General features: G+C 39.5%; 1 protein-coding gene across 1 annotated transcript in view; it reads left to right on the top strand.

Moving 5' to 3' along the window:
- Scin (scinderin) overlaps positions 1 to 17,283 on the top strand; it is an 85,651-nt gene that overhangs the window by 29,699 nt on the left and 38,669 nt on the right. The gene's annotated exons all lie outside the window — the stretch shown is intronic.

Genomic DNA, 17,283 nt, shown 5'->3' with positions numbered 1-17,283 from the left:
GGGACCCAGGTTCAATTCCTAACACACATGGCTGGGAATGGCAGTTCAGTGGATCTAATGAGCTCTTGTAGCCTCTGCAGGCCAGGCATGCATGTGACACACAGACATACAGGCAGGTATAACACGGACACACACAAAAATAATAAAATAATAATAAGTTTACATTTTTTAATTTATTATTTGTGTGGGGGGACACAGGAGGACAACTTTATTTTTTAATGTATATGAGTACACTGTAGCTATCTTCAAACACACTGGAAGAGGGAGTTGAATCCTATTACAAATGGTTGTGAGCCACCATATGTGGTTACTATAAATTAAACTCAGGACCTCTGGAAGAACAATCAGGGCTCTTAACCACTGAGCCATCTGTTCAACCCTCAAAAATAAGTTTTAAAAAGGATGGAAACTCTTGTGCCAAACTGTTAAATATCTCAAATTTTTTATATATTTTAACCAAGCTAAAAAACCTTGTCTTGTAAATAGAGTATTTTTTATTTTACTGTAGTTTTTAAGTGAATATGGAAGTTAAATATCCATAGCTCTACAGAACTAACCCTTTATGTGTTAGTTTTTATGTCAAAATAACACAAGTAAGAATCATTTGAGAAAAAGGAACCTCAGCTGAGAAAATGGTCCTATCAGGGTAGCAGCCTATGGGCAAGTCTGTGATGTGTATATTCTTAATTGATGGTTGATGTGGGCACACCCATTCCACAGGGGGACGTACCACACCTGGGTAGGTGGTCCTGGATGATATGAAAAAGCAGGCCATGGGGAGCAAGCTCACAAGGAATGATTCTCCACAATTGTTGCTTCAGGTTTCTGCCTTGCATTTCTGCCCTGACTCCCTTTCATGATGGATTGGGATTAGAACATGTGTGCTGAAAGAAACCCTTTCCTTCCCAAGTTGCTTTTAGCGGTGGTGTTTTATCAAGACAATAGAAACCCCAACTGAGACAATGTCCGTTACTATCACAGTAATCTCTGACAATTACTGTGTCACAGTAGCACAGCTGGGCATGCTCACACTTGGGGTCTTTGCTTATGGTGTTTCTTTCAAAAAACTGAAGAAGAAAATGTGAACTTTCAATACATTACATGTAGTGTTAAAATATGAAAATGCCAATGGAAGGCAAATAAAACCTAAAAATACAAATTGAATTTTGAAATCCTAGAGAATAGGAAAAGAGTTCCAACGCTCAAGATGCTGTTTGCATTCCAGAGACTTCTTGTTTTTTTTTTTTTTTTTTTTTTTTTAATTCCTAAAAATATGTGCATTGTGTCTCTACCCGGTATGGTCACTGTTTGTGCTGCATCCTCTCTCACAACTCATAAGCGCACAGTGAATGGAAATGAACCTTCAGTGAGGGCCTTCCTTAAGTAAAAGGAAGCAGACAGTGGGCTTTCTGTCATGGCAGCTTTGCAGCCTGATTACAGTAGGGCTCGTTAGATGGACTGACTATATACCTATGTGAAACTAGTTTAACTCCTAGAATTTTTAGAGTTGATAATTGTGACAATTGAATCTAAGACCTCAACTTGGTTGGAAAACTTACAACTTTATTTTCATGCACTTGTGAATGTGGCATTTCCTCAAATTGTGAATGCGGCAAGTAAGAGTAGCGTGACTGTTCCTGTGACTGTTCATACCACAATTCAGTTATTGTGGATAACCTCAAAATAGCAGTTAGCTTCATCACAATTTGGTGGTTATTTTTGATATCTGTTGTTCAGTAATGTTGTTTAATGAGCTAATGGAGAAGATGGTGGATTTTTTTGTTGTTTTGTTTTGTGTTTTTCTTTTGAGACAGGGTCTCTCTACCTATCCCTGGCAGCCTTGGTTTTTACCATGTAGACCAGGTTGGCCTCCAACTCACAGAGATCATCCTGCCTCTGCCTCCCAAATGCTAGGATTGTGGGTGTGCTCCATTACACTTGGAAGAAGCTCATATATGAACTGGCTTCTTAAAAATATATTTATGACCTGGGAATAGCACAGTAAATTGAATCTCTGCTCTTGGGAGATGAAGGGAAGAGATCAAGAACTCAAGGGTGTTCTTGGCCACATGTCAAGTTCAAGTCCACCCTGGGCCATGTGACACTCTGTCTCAAAACAAAACAACATGACCAGTAGGTAGATGATAGATTGATTGATAGTTGTATTCCAATATAATTGTTTTTACTGTAATTTTTTGTATCTTATTTTATGCATTAAAATAAATTTTCTTAGAGGAATCCCAAGTTCTCTATGACATACAAACCAGAAATGGTTCATAGTTTGTACCCCAGTCTCCTAGAGTAAGTCAATGAAATGTCATTTCTTCTTCTGGGACTCTAATGCAGTAGTGATCTTTTTAGAAGGGGTCTGAAAATCTAAACATCTGTCAAAATAACCTTTACATTTCACCCTCATTCATGTGTGCAGAGGGTGTTTTAAGTTACTTAACTCTGGAAACTTTAAATGTCTACATGACTCAAAATCAAGGCTTTTCCAATCACTGAATGATCCAGTGTTCATGACTATGTACTTAACACTCAGGACTTGGGCATGTTCAGAACATGGCAATAGCCACTGGGTTATTTGTCTGTTGATCACAATTTAAATATGCCTTATTTCAGACCAAAGCACCTTGTAGAACAAAATTACAGGGCAGGCAGGACATGCTAAAGTCACAGAACTGTCTGGGGATGCAGGATGTGTGGTTGTTCTATTCTCTGCTGTGTTTAGCACGTCTAACATCCCATATGCCTAATGGTGAGAGCAATCCTATGTGAGGAAGCCACTGAAACTCTTGCTACTCACATTCTGCTCTGTGCTCCCCCCTCACCTTCCAGTATTTATCATAAAAAGCAGCACATAAATTATGTAAAGGTTCTTCTTGGTCTGTCTTCTTTTCATATTTAAAATAACCACCGAACATGAAGGGAAATTAAATATCTCACTAGCTCTAAGGCCCCAACAGTTACTCCTTGTCTGTATTCTTCTTTAAACATTAGGAAGATAATTTCTCTATCCGATTATGTACTTGTTTTTTTTTTTTTTTTTAAAGACAGTATCTGGTAGGATGAGAGACTAAAGGTGGGGCAAGTTGTTTTCTAATTCAGAAAGATTCTATGTAAATATAATGTAATGAACTTGACTATATAATCATTATAAATGCTCATGGCAAATACTAGCTGTAAAAACAAACAGTACAGGAGATACAGGTAGCTGCTGAGGGACTGAGCTGGCTCCTCTCTTGTTTTTATAAAAATAATTGGAAGGCTCTTTACAAAGTTATATGTTCAAACATTGTTTTGGATTCTCTATAGAGAAAGAAAATTGGGGAGGAAAACCATATTGTGTCTCACGGTGTTTATTGAGCATTAGGGTTTTATCATAGTTACAGTTCTATTGCTATGACAAGACACCATGACCAAGGCAACTTACAAAAGAAAGCATTTCATTGGAGTCCTGCTTACAGTTTCAGAGGGTTAGTCCATGATCATCATAGTGGGAAACATGGTGGCTGGCAGACAGACAGGCAGACCTGGTACTAGGGAAGTAGCTGAGAGATTACATCTGATCCTCAAGTTGGAGGCAGAGAGAGGTGGAGACTGGGCCTGTTTTGGGCTTTTGAAACCTTAAAGCCTACGCCCAGTGACACCTCTCCTCCAACATGGCCACACTTCCTAATCTTTCCTAAACAGTTCACCCGCTGGAAACTAAACCTTCAAATATATAAGCTTATGGGGGCCATGCTCATTCAAACCACCAAAGGCTTGTTCCCAATAAAGCTTATTCTATTGTCTAGCAGAGGAGGTAAGCACCAGAAAAGGGAAAGGTAAGGATGGGTGTAAGGATCACACACTTCCCAGGGCAGGGTATCATGTCTGTTAAGCTGATTGGATATTTAATATGTACAGATCTGGGAATCTGGTAACTAAAGACAGGAGTTGACTAGTTTAGATGGTTTTAAAGTCAATTTTCCCAACTTTCCTATTTAGGCAAAGAGCAAAATTTTAGTGGTATTTACCCAAAGTATACTGTCAAATTAAATGTGTATCTTACGCATGCCACTTTGCATTCCTTGAGGTCAGGCATTGCTATCATATGTGAGTACCTCTCACAGCTCTAATGTATTGCTTATTAGTGTTGTGATAGTACGAAGCGCATATACCAGAGACCGAGTCAGTTTTCCTTTCTCTAAGGTTGAGATGACAGTGTTGGCAAATATATGAACAAAGCCATATTCTTGATTGAAATACATTGTAAGTTCAACTACATTTATATAGGAGTAACTGGCATTTTGATGAGAACAGTTTACATAGTTGGCTAGTGTTTTTTTTTTTTTTTGGTAGATGGTTACAGAAAGTAACTGAGATAATCATAGTGACTGATAGAGCAAGCTACACTCCCAGAAAACAGCATGTGTCCCAGATGAAGTCCTGAGTGCTGGAATGTATACAGCTGCTGTCTAAAGCTGGCTGTTCCTTTGATAACAAGGCGTAGTTCCCCTTCTGTAGAAATTTCCTTCTTAGGTCAGGTCAGTTTCCTATATATTGTTCATCAGCCATAATAGTCTGATTTACCTCTTCCTGTAAGCTACAACACTGCTGTCCACTGGTCTTGGCCACTTGGCCTGGCTATTGCTCTAGTATTGCTCCTTCAAGATCTGTTAGCACACTGCCTACCATTCTGACTTAAGCAGAGTGCTAGAACCCCACAGAACTGCACAGCTCTAGAGCTTCCGTTTGTTTTTTTTTCAATCATCTAGTTTATGTCTTATCCTTCTTTCAACTAAACAGTAAAGGTCTATGTACATTTTCGGTCTTTCTGCAGGTCTCACATAGCTTCAGTTTATAGAAGTTGGGACGATTTTGAACTTGATGATTTCAACTTTGGGACAGCTGTATATATCATCCATCTGTACTGCACATTTCAGCATATAAGGTACTAGGAAAGATCAGACGGGAATATGGAGGTGTAGGATTTGGTCAAACCTGACATAGGTGCTGGGAACCAAACTCGGTTCTCTGCAAGAGCAGTATGGGCTCTTAACCACTTCCCATCCTTCTGGCCCCAGGATTTAGGTTTTAATCTTTTAACTAAAACACAACTATTTATTTAACTCAAACTGATAGTTTCTTAAATGTCCTCTATAGATGGGGCATTATTTCCTAGGGAATACTTTGGATTAGATGAACCATTCTCCATTTTTCTTTGTAGAGTCAGAATGAAGTCAACCAAAGAAGTGTAATAATAAAACCAGGGTGCTGGTGTGAAAGTTTTTGCAATCATTTTGCAACAATGTATACAGTTTTTAAAAAACTCTCTAAAGCTTCATGGGTAAATACTACTAATAAGAAGGGAAACCATCCTGCTTCTTTTCATCAGAGAACAAACATGGGCGTTTTGAGTTTCATGAATATAAGAAAGACCTAAGACTGTTCCCTGTCTATAAGACACATGTGAGAAAAATCACAAGAGGAGGGAGAGGAGGCTGAGTGGAGGGAGGGAAGGTTGAGTGGAGGGAGGAGAGAATGCAGTAAATATGCATTGTGTAAGAGAAGAATCAAAAACCCACACTCCTTCAACTGTTTTCTGTAGCTATCTCATTTATTTCATTGTTAGTTAAAACTGTGCTTTGTAGGAATAGAAATGTGAGTTGCCTGAGAAGTTTTATGTGGACAACAGGCACAGCAATGTTGGTTTTTGTGTGCTGTTGTAGTAGTGCTGTGCTCTGCATTGATTCTTCCTCTGCTCTCTGGGACTTTTTTGTAAGTCCTTGAGAAACTGAACAGAATATTAAATATTTTGAAATCTTCCATTTCTATAGCATGGGGCCTGGTCCATGGTCACCAGAGTTTATTATCTGATTGAACTAATGTTATTATGAGAGTTGGGTGGGAGAGGACTTTCTCATTTACAGTTTATTGTTCAAAATAATTTAGTTAAAGGGATCAAATATTTGTCACTCTGTCTGGATTGCTTTTGAGGTTTCATTACCTGTATAGAATAGATGCAGTGTGAAAGGTACCAGAAATCAAGTGCCTTCCCCTTTCTCCTGACTGGCCCATTGTGAGGAGATATTTTCTTCCATTTTCCCTTAAAGCAATGATACTCTGAATAATCGATAGCCAAGCAAAGTGCAGTGGCAAACTTTACATAGTAGCTGTTGTAGCTATTTACATTGACTTTATGGCCAAGCACTGTACAAAGCAATATTAACTTAACTGTTTTATTTTTGTCAGTATTGAGGATTGACTCTAGGGCCTTAACCATATTAGGCCAGTGATCTCCCACTGCATTATACCCCTTCCCTCTTTTTTTCCCCCTGGGCCTTATGAAGTTGCCCAGGCTGACATTGACATCACTCTGTAGCTCAGTCAAGCTTTCAACATTCAATCTTCCTGCCTTAGTCTTCAGAGTACCTGGGATTACAGGCCTGCACCATCAGACTTGACTCAGGCCTGCACCATCAGACTTGACTCGGTCGGCTAATTCGGTGAATCTGTTATTTGAATTTTTGTTATTTATTTAACTCAGATATGCATTTTGCTCCTTATCAGATTCTTCTGATGGGAGGAATTTCAATATTCTGAACCAAGATAAGGGATGTAGAGGTAATAGCATAGCCAACCATATGCTGCAATAAAGTGACAATATCATAGATAATTGTTGTCTCACCAAAGTTCAATATGGAGACTTGTGACCTTGCTGATAAGATATCACTTTTATAAGGTCAGCGTGACCTGATAGCACCTGGCAATCACTTCTGAATGAGAAACTTTTCTCTTTATTTTGCCCTGGAAGTAATAGACTAACAGTAGAGCTTGCCAATGGGATGATACAATTCCAAGACAGGTAGACTCTGTGAGTAGCTCAGGGAGCGGTGAAACATGACCTCTAGATGATACAGTTGAGCCAATAAGCTCCTGTAAATATTAGACTAGATAAACTACTGTAAATACTGAACTAGAATGCTGGGCTTTAGCTCTGTCAGCTTAGTGTTCCTTATGTTATCGCAACACTGATTATATGTTATCAATATTAATAAAGAACTAATAGGAAGCCAATTCCTCTTTAGTCTCTTGTGCTAAAGATTAACCAACCCCAGATATTAATGATCAAATTTCTTATTTATTTGTTTATGCTCCTTTGCATTGGTTTTATAAATGACATAATTTCAAAGTATAAAACAATGAACAGTAACAGTAAGTTTATGTCAGCTTCCTGTTATATCTTGTGCTAAGAATGTCCTGAGCCTGGATATTAAAAAAAGTTCCATGATCCATCAACTCATATCCCTGTAGCATTTATTTTATGAGTAGTATTTGTTTAATGCTGTGAAGAAATCTGCTTCTGTAGCATAAAGATATCTCTGAAGAGGAAGACGTCTGAACTATGGAGTTAACACTTCATGCAGAGCTAACCATCCCAATGAGTCATAACTGGATTATGTTAACAGGATTTGTACAGCTCGGTGTTATTGTAGTCATGGTCACATGGGTATCTAATGCACCTCAAATTTAGAGTTATATTGTTTGAAAAATTATAAATATTTATAAAAGTAAAATTTTAATTGACCTTATAAAGAAATCACTGTTCATGTTAACAGAATATTATGCCATCTATAAAGGGAGGGAGTGCAATTAAGATTACTCAGGCTTTAGAGAGCCCATATTTTCTATTAATCATGAAAAAGATACTACCATAAATGAAAATGAAAATGTGCTCATATCTGTAGAGGACAAGCTCTGTCCATATACACTGTTAAAAGTTCTAGGCTGTTGATACTCTAGAAATTAAATACTAGTGTTTGTTATCGTAAATAAACTAAAACGTTTACTACTAATGAAAATTAAAATTTTAATGGTAGCATGCATGTGAGTCAAATATGATATTTTGGGACTATCTGGAAGAGGGCAGCCAGTGCCCTTGCACTGTTGGCTTGCAATGCTCACTGTCTGCCTTGGAACTCTGCAGACAATGGTCTATAAGGCAGAGCCTGCTCATCATAGGATGAATTTTCTCCTTAGTCCTCAATCATCCTCAATGCAATTATCTTGGTAGCATAAATTTTTATTAATTTAGAAACTACATAATTAAATAGATTATGTTATTTGCTCTGAAAGAAGTAATAACTGCCATCATGGTAGCTCTTTCCCTGTGAGTGGCACCTTCCATGGGCTTTATAGAAGGAGCTGCTTCTATGACGTGGATACATTTATTACTCTCTCCTTTGGACTGTGTCCCCCTGAAACCTGACTCAGAGACAGGACTGTTGTGATCTGGAAGATGCTCCTGATAACACAGGTAAGGGTCAAATGTGACAGCCACATGTTAGTGATTCATGGAGCAGTTGCTGGGCCTCAGTTCCGGAGGTGTTGCGGAACATGTTTGGGAGCTGGCCCATGGAAGGCTGAGGTGACTACAAGGTTCAACCTGCAAGCTTATATCTCAGGAATTCAGGGTCACTCTGTGGAGGTTCATTGCTGAGAACCACCAGCAAGCTTATGTGTGAACATGTACAGCTCTGTAGCTGCTGATACTGTCTGGAAGAGAGAAGGCTTTCTTTCACATTTCAGGTACACTCTCCTGAGGCAGGACAAGGATGGCCTGGGCAGAGTCACAGGTGCTCCTGCCATGTCTTCTCTTTTAGATGAGAAAAAAATAAGTCCTCAAGGGGCTTTGGGACTAGCCTGTATGAGAATGAGAATAAGGCACCGGGGTATCCTTCCACAGAAAACATTCTTCCTTGTTTAATTAACTTATTAGTTTCTGGTAAGACTTCAGGCTGACACAGTACTCAGACTGGCCTCAAACTTGGCAGCAGTCCTCTTGTCCTAGCCTCTCAAATGCTAGAGACCTGAGATCCCCATGCCCAGCTTAGGGCTATGTTCTTCACTGTCCAGGACCTCAGAACACCTAGGGTGTCCTATAACCTGAAGCATTTTGCCAGACAGCTTGGATAAGTTTGCCGTGTTTTGTATCTTCTCTATCATCATTTGTAGTCTCACGAGCAGGATGCTTGCAATTGGTGGAACAGGTGCATCCTTCATCAGTGCCCAGCTGTTTCTTTTCCCGTGAGGCATTAGATTTAGGATCACTGCGGAAGGCATTGTTTTCGGAAAAAAATACATTCTTTTTAGTCTAATTCAAAAGGTATGCAGATACTTTCCAACCTATCCAAGTATATGGAAGGTATGTCCAGTGTGCTAAGTTAAATTTTGGTGCTTAGAATTTTTCTGGATGATGTCAATAAAGAAGGTTTTGTCATTAAAACTGAAGCTGGCCCAATGTAGCTAAATATGACTTGTAAGCTGGGGTTCTTTACCTTCTTTTGAAGGGGGTGTGTGGAGAATGAAACTGCTTACATACATGAAATGAGATAAAGCAATGGCCATGGAGGCATAACTGATGATTCTCCTGAGGGAGACGTGTGTAGATTTTCTCTGTCTCATAGAAAGAAAGTGGAGGGAAAAGACGGTCTCTTCTGCACCCCTCCTCATCAAGCTTGATGTTTCTCCTCTGGAAACCTTCTCCAAGTGTGGTGAAAATAAAAAAGAGGTTAGTTACTGGGGGAAGAGGCTCAGAGATGTTATGAAAGAGAAAAACAGTTTGGGGGATGGATAGGCCATTGGTCTTTTGAAGACCAGATGCTTTTTTTTTTTTTTTAAAGAATTTGTGTAGCTGGGTGGAGGTGGCACACACCTTTAAGCCGGGGCAGTGGATCTCTGTGAGTTCCATGTTAGCCTGGTCTACAGTGAGCTCCAGGATAGCCAGGGCTACACAGAGAAACTCTGTCTCAAACACCACCACCACCAACAAGAACAACAAAAACTGAATCTCAGAACCCTCATAGGCTCTTTAAATATATCTGGACATAAAAATAAGTTGTAGCAGATTTTGAGAAGAGCAATTGCACTTGGTATTTACTCTGGAGGGATGGTCACTCAGTCTGAAGTAATCTCTTGCAAATATTCTGTGATTGTTTTCTGAACGTATGAGGTTGTTTTTCTTTGGGAATTTCAGAACCTTAGCATGACCACAGTCATTAAGACTTTCCTGGCAAACCTAGAATTCTTAAAATGGCTGTGTTTGCTTGGGTAGTGGTTCCCTAAGAACCTAGGTCAGGAGAGATTTGGGTATACTGTAATTGACTTGCTGAAAGGCCTTTTGTGCTTCTGCAAGGTGGTCCAGAGTTCAGTCCATCAGAGACTGGGCTTCCCTGCTGCCCACTTAACACATCCTGCAGTGTCTCTCCTTCATCTGTGTAACTCAAAACACTGACAATAAGCAGACGTGTGTTCATTCCTTTCTCCTATTTGCTCGGATGTGAAGTAACTGCCTGACCATGTTAATTGTCTTCTGCAGACTCATCTAATGGTCCCTGCCCACACAGGTACTTGTCAAGGACCAGGGAAGCCCACATACATCCCTGGATTGAAAGCTAACTGAACATAGGCCAAAAGCTAACTTGTTAAGGGTTATAGCCCCTGCTGTCTTCCATGGTATTGGTACACCTCAGACACTACTGGAGCAAATCTTGCCTAACTCATATCTCTTGCTTCACTAAAATAAAGTTCTATGTGCAAGACTATTGGAGGACATACGATTTAATGTCTTTAATACCAGCACTTGGGAAGCAGAGGCAGGTGGATTTCTGAGTTTGAGGCCAGCCTGGTCTACAGAGTGAGTTCCAGGATAGCCAGGGCTACACAGAGAAACCCTGTCTCAAAAAAACAAAAGCAAACAAACAAACAAAAAAAAGTGACTGTTCTGTCCTTTCTTTAGGGCATTGCCAACCACTGCCATGATGATCATACAGGTTCTCTGCTTTGCTTAGAACGGATATAAACAGGTCCATCTTCACTTTGTAGTCTAAGTCTAAAATAGAAGATTTGACCAGGTCTCTCTCTCTCTCTCTCTCTCTCTCTCTCTCTCTCTCTCTCTCACACACACACACACACACACACACACACATGCATGTGTTAGGATATAGCTAAGTTGGCAGAGTGCTTTCCTAGTGTTTTCAAAGCCTTGAGTTTGATCCCCCAACATCATATAAACTGAACATAGTGGTGCACACTTGTAATTCCAGCTCTTAGAAGGCAGAAGGAAAAGGATCAGAAGTTCAAAGCTCATTTTCTGCTAAATAGTGAATTTGAGACCAGCCTGGGATATATGAAAGAGACCTTGTCTTTAATTAATTTATAAATCAACAAGATATATTGTCTTGACCTAGTCTTCTTGGCAAAATCATTAAACTAAGATATGAAAAAACAATAAAGTATAAGTTCACAAGGAGATATAAGCTCATTATTAAACCATTATGAAAAGGATTCCAGGTGGGTGTGGCAATTGGGACACTGATTACACGAGACACCAGTACTTGGGACATTAAGGCCTGCGCATGACTGCAAGTTATTCAGTGCCACATGGTGAAGACCCTATGTTAGGAAGACACTGTCAAGTAGGACTATGCAGGGCCATTTAAAAGAGAAATGCTTTGACCAGGTTAACAGTTCACATTCGGAGGACTTAGCTTCTTTCTGTTCTCATAATGTGCTAGTAATATTAGCAATCACTTCATATACACTTTTTGATTAATCACATTAATTAAGTGACATCCATCACCGCACCATTTGAAGCACGTTCAGGGAAACTTACAAGAGCTCCTTCCTGCCTGATCCTGATGAATGAAAGATCATTCAAAAGGCAAGAAGGGAACACATATGAAAGCCAAAAGCTAATAATGTTGGCTTTCTTCTTTCTGATGACTCCAGCTTGTTGTGTCAAATTGACATAAAACCAGCAAGTACAATTTTTGTCTTATACATCATAACAGTCTATGAGTGTATTTTCTATATTATAGTAGCTCCTGTATTAACTTTTGTGAACATTTAGTAGCCGAATCTATTTTCAAAGACTGATCTCGGTCAGACGGATAGTTTATTGGACATTCACCCAGGACTGATTGATCATGGCTGCAGATCAAACTTGGGAGCTGGTTGTGACTCCAAGCCAGGATCCTCTAGATCTTTTAAGTCTTGAAATCCACAAACATCTGTGTCAAGTTATTTCATCAATCAGGATTTAAGGATAGAGGATTTCCTTAGGAACATAGCTTTGTGGTACACCTTCCTTGTCTTCATTGGTTGGAGTATTCAAGTATGGCAAGGGTCTTGCCTTGTCTAACATTTATATCTTAACTCACTAACCAAGATGTCAGTTACACACATACATGTCTCTTTTTGCCAAGCAGGATGTAGGTTCCCAGGGAGGTCTTGGGCACTTAAACTTTATTTGATCCCTCCTCAAAATGGAAGTCTTATTCCAAATGGCTTCTTATGTTGATGCAATTGTCTCTCTTATGTTGGGGCCCATCCATGGAGCAACTTGAAAAGATAAGAAACCATAAAAGCTTATACATAGGCTCAGAAGTGTTGACAGGTGATTAGTTCAGATCCCAGCTTATTCTGAATAACTATACAAACCAATTGTAACTGACCTCTGTTGTAACCAGTTTCCAAGAACACCAAAGCACAGAGCATAACAGAATCTACAGCCAACTAAAGCATGAGAAAGTACCCTAGTAATAGCACTTGAAAAATTTTCCTTATACCGTTAGGAACAGCATACAATGGTAGGCTGGTGAGGTAACAGTTACCTAAGCCTTAACAATTTACCTAGGCTTTAATATCTGTATGTTTTTTTTTCAAGATGTATGGCATCATTTACTTTTAATTACATCAAATACATTAAGATGAAATAATATTTTATTCAATTAGTTACAGTAACCACACTCCTTGGGATCAGTAGTGACAAATGACTAGTGACCCCTGTGTTCAGCAACTCTGCTGTGGGGCATTTCATCACTGTGGTGAGTGCTAGTGGCTGGCCCTGTGCTAGATCATCTCACAGGTGCCTCACTGACCCAGACTTTTGTCAATACATGTCCCATGCTTTCTGCACTCTGAAACATCCCTACTCACAACCCAATACAGCAAATCCCCCTGTATCTGATAAGAAAGTGGGGCAATACATGCATTTAAGAAGCTGGAAAGCATGTATTAGAGAGCAAGTATTGGGTTCTCATGTCCAGGGAGTGGCAGCTGCTATGGGAGGTCACAGCCCTTCCTCAGAAGTCCTTGTGTTTATTTCTATCAGCATCTTCCCTATTATCAAATATTTGTTTTACCTAAGGCACAAAGTGCTCTGCAGCAAGTGAATATAGTAGAGAACCTGCTTTCATTTTTATTATGGATTTCTATGCTCTGTGTGCTTGATTTTCATTTGGGGAAACGAACATGGATTCAAAATTAAATGAGGATTAAAATGTTCCCCCATGAAACCTTGGCGCTTTCTCTGCTTATTGTTGAAACAGAAGGATAGCCATGCATATTAAAGTGACAAATACCTGAGTGGGTTGCCTCATTTATGATGCACGGGCCTTCAATGGTGGTCATGGTGTTGGCAATGACAACCAGAAAGTCTGAGGCAGGAGACTGCATCTGAAGCAGAGATGGTTCATTTACTCCATCAGGTAATGTCAAAATCTGACTTACTTACAACTGAGTTCTTTCTGAAGATAGAAGAGCAGCAGAAAGAATGGTTAATTTTGATAGAGGACAAAACCAAAAGCAAAGCAAACCAAACCAACAACAACAACAAAACCAACTAGATTTATATAGATTGTCAACTTCTTGAATGCAGAGAGGAACCTCAGGTTGTAGATTGTTTCCAGCACGTTTAATGACACAGCTGAGAAGAATGCAAGCTAACCCACTTCCTGTTCAAGGCCTTCCTTTTAGGTGCTAGTTAACTCTTCCTGAAGACATGAGACTCCTCATGGTCACATCTAGATCTTTGGAGTATTGTGTCTTTGATACAATGCTTTAGGAGAGTTGGGAACACTTCCTATGCTTTGATGACTTGAGTGGCCTGTGATGAATCTAGAAGACTTCAATAAACAGGAAATGATAATTACTTATGTAAAGTAAGGACATAAATATTCTGTTCTGGAAGGAAGAAAAAAACACAAAACAAAGCAAGAAGTATTTTGTGTGTGTGTGTATGGTACAATTTTTTTACTGTCTTATTTGTTAAAGAAATATAGCTTAAAATTTTAATTGAAATATTAATAATATTTTCCTTCCCATAAACAGTTCTATAAATTTTAGGGTCTGCATAATTTTCCACCATTTGACTATAGTCATTTTAATGTAATCAATCCCTTGCATATTAGGCATTCAATAGTTTGTTCTTTTTAATATAAAACATTGTAATAAAAATTTAAGTTATTTTTATGTATATTTTATTTATCTCTCTCCTTCTGAGATAGGATTTCTCTGTGTAGCCTCGGCTCTCCCAGAACTTGCTCTGTAGACCAGATTGGCCTCAAACTCACAGAGATCTGCCTACTTCTGCCTCAAGCACTGGCATTAAGGTGAATGCCAGCATAGCCAGGCTTAATTTTTTTCTTTTTCATAAACTGCCACAATAACACGATTGAGCTAAGTAATTGGTGTGTTTTCTGTTACTTACAGATCACTTCTAGAATTTTCCTTCATGTCAGACAGTGACTGTTGGTCACATTTCCTTCACATCATAGATTGTTGATTGTTGATCCTTGCTATGCAGTATTTTTACTTATTTTTATTTTGGGGCATGGTCTCTGGTGTCCCAGACTGCCCCCAAATTCAAGGATGGCCTTGAATTTATAATCCTCCTGTCTCTACCTCCTGAGTTCTGGGATTAGAGGTGTGTGCTACCATGCCCAGCTTTATGTCGGATCCAACTTGGGGTTTCATGCATCCTGGGCGAGCACTCTACCAACTGAGCTCCATTCTTGCCCACTCCTTCTTCTCTTAAGTTCTTCTCTTCACCCATACAACACTCTGATATGATGAAAGAATTTCTCTGTTTCAGAATTTAATGGCCACGGCATAGGCAGACCCAAGAAGATGAAAGAAAAGACGGCGGGTATTAGAGAAAGGTGGAAACAAGTTCTGTAGAGTAGTGAGTTACACACTCTAACCCCCATGAATAGAGAGTATGCTGGAGTGTCACCACCACCATGGACTAATCTCAATGGCAGAACCAAAAGTACTTCCTATGCAGTCTGTGCAGAGATGAAACTTTGGAAGAATCCACAAAGCAAGAGTAGTATATTAGCTAAGAATACATAGTTTGAAGCCAGATTTCAAACTGATTTGTTGTTTAAAGCACTGTAACCTTGAACCAGGTACTCAGCCTCTCCTCTGCTCATCTTTATAAATGTGCACTTGTAAAAGAGGATAAATAACGGGGCTAGCTTCTAGGGTGTGCCATGAAGTGACTTAGAGTGCTTAGAGAGGTGTCTGGTGCATCTGTTAAACAAGCCTTTAAAAGTATCTGGCATTGCATACAATGACACTCAGAAGCACTGGCTGAGACACATAATGACTAGTAAGGGGAAAAATACATACACAGACCCTGTCTAATACATGTGGTTTAGACAAGTTGAGCGCTGATGTTTAAGAGTAATTTTCAAAGAAGTAAGACCAAATGAATAAAGTCTTATAACAATGTTCAAGGACTGAGTTACTTTCTGTGGCAGTGACAAAAGACCATAATAGAGGCAACTTATAAAAGATAGCTTTCAGCTGGGGGACTGTGGTTGTAGAGCAGTGGTCCCCAACCTTTCTCGTGTTCTGATGCTTAAAGACAGTTCTTCATGTTGTAGTGACCTCAACCATAAATTATTTTATTGCTACTTCATAACTATAATTTTTCTACTATTATAAATTATAATGTAAGTATCTGATATGCAGCCCCCATATGGGTTCCAAACTATAGGTTGAGAACCTCTGTTTTTTGAAGCTTAGAGTCTAAGACCGTTATGACCAGGAGTGTAGCAACAGGCAGGCAGGCATGGTGCTGGATCAGTAGCTGAAATGTTGAGAAAACATCCATGAGAAAGAGAGAAAGCCAACTGGAATGGCATGGATTTTGAAACCTGACCGTCTACCTGCTATAACACACCTCCCCCAACAAACTCACACCCCCAACAAAGCCACACTCCCCACAAAGCCACACCTCCAAATCCATCCCAAACAGTTTCATCAACTGTTGATCAAGTATTCAAATATATGTGCCATTCTCATTAAGACTACAGACTAAGGTCAAAGATTGTGTTTAACTCATTTCTTAATCAGAGAAGCAAAAACATTATAACAAGGAAACCCTCAAAGGACAGGCGTGTGCATGTGTGTGGAAGTGAACTTCTGCATAGGTGCAATGCTGGCCTCTTGTGCAGTGTAGAGTTGCTCTTTATTTCTACCAGACAAAAATTCTGTGCTTCTCTGTGAACAAAAATCACTTGATGTCCTCTATTTTCTACAGCACTCGATCGTAAATCAAAGGAAAGAGGCAGGCACCTGGAGCATCAGATTGCTCGATATGTCCCTGAACATTATCTGTGAAGTAATTCTTAGTGTCTCATTCAAAACTTGAAAAGTTTCCCCTGATTTAGGGGAAACATGTAAACAATTATTTCAAATTAACTAAGGCAGTAAGAGAGCATGAGTGGGAATCTTAGCCTCAACACTTATCAGTTAACTTGATGAAACTGTTCTTTGAGTGTCTGCACTTTTCTGTGGAATTAGGATAACAGAGCTCTAATAAGGATGAAATGACAGGACTAAAGTTCCTGATGTCACTCACAGCCATTCAACGAACAGGGACTATTATGGACTTAATTATATCTAACTGAACCAGGTAAGGAGTAATTGCTCAGTGCCACACCATTGCCCCAGCTAGAAGCTACATCCAGCAAGAAGAAAAGCCCAGGGGAAGGGTGGAGCATGACTCCCACAGGGGACACAGAGGATATCATCCTGATTAGAGAAAGGAGCTAGGGAGAGAGCACTGAGAAACAGCACCAGGCTGGTAATGCACACATAGTATCTGCAAGAGTTCCAACATCCCTACTGAAGAGTCTTGGCTTGACGGACTAAGTACCCAAGTCTGAATGGGCTGAAGTGCAGATCCAGAGGCTCTAGCCTGAACCTGTTGACTTAGCTGCTGGTGGTTGACTGCCTGTATTTGTCAGCTCACCCAGGTTTTAAAATGATTGCTACAGGATAAGTAAAAATACTCTTGTTTTTAACTTTCCATCGTTTGAGGCATGACTGACAGTAGTTACACATACTGCAAGTAGACAAAGTGGCCTTTAGTTTTGGTATTCATGTATGTTTGTGAAATACCTATCCAAATCAAATGATTAGAATAGAATATCACTGTGCTCTCTC

Source organism: Mus caroli, unplaced genomic scaffold, assembly GCF_978045245.1.
Source record: "Mus caroli unplaced genomic scaffold, Mus_caroli_1 scaffold_14, whole genome shotgun sequence".
Taxonomy (NCBI): Eukaryota; Metazoa; Chordata; class Mammalia; order Rodentia; family Muridae; genus Mus; species Mus caroli.
The sequence above is the reverse complement of the archived record's forward strand: the minus strand, read 5'-3'. Positions and strand labels throughout refer to the sequence as shown.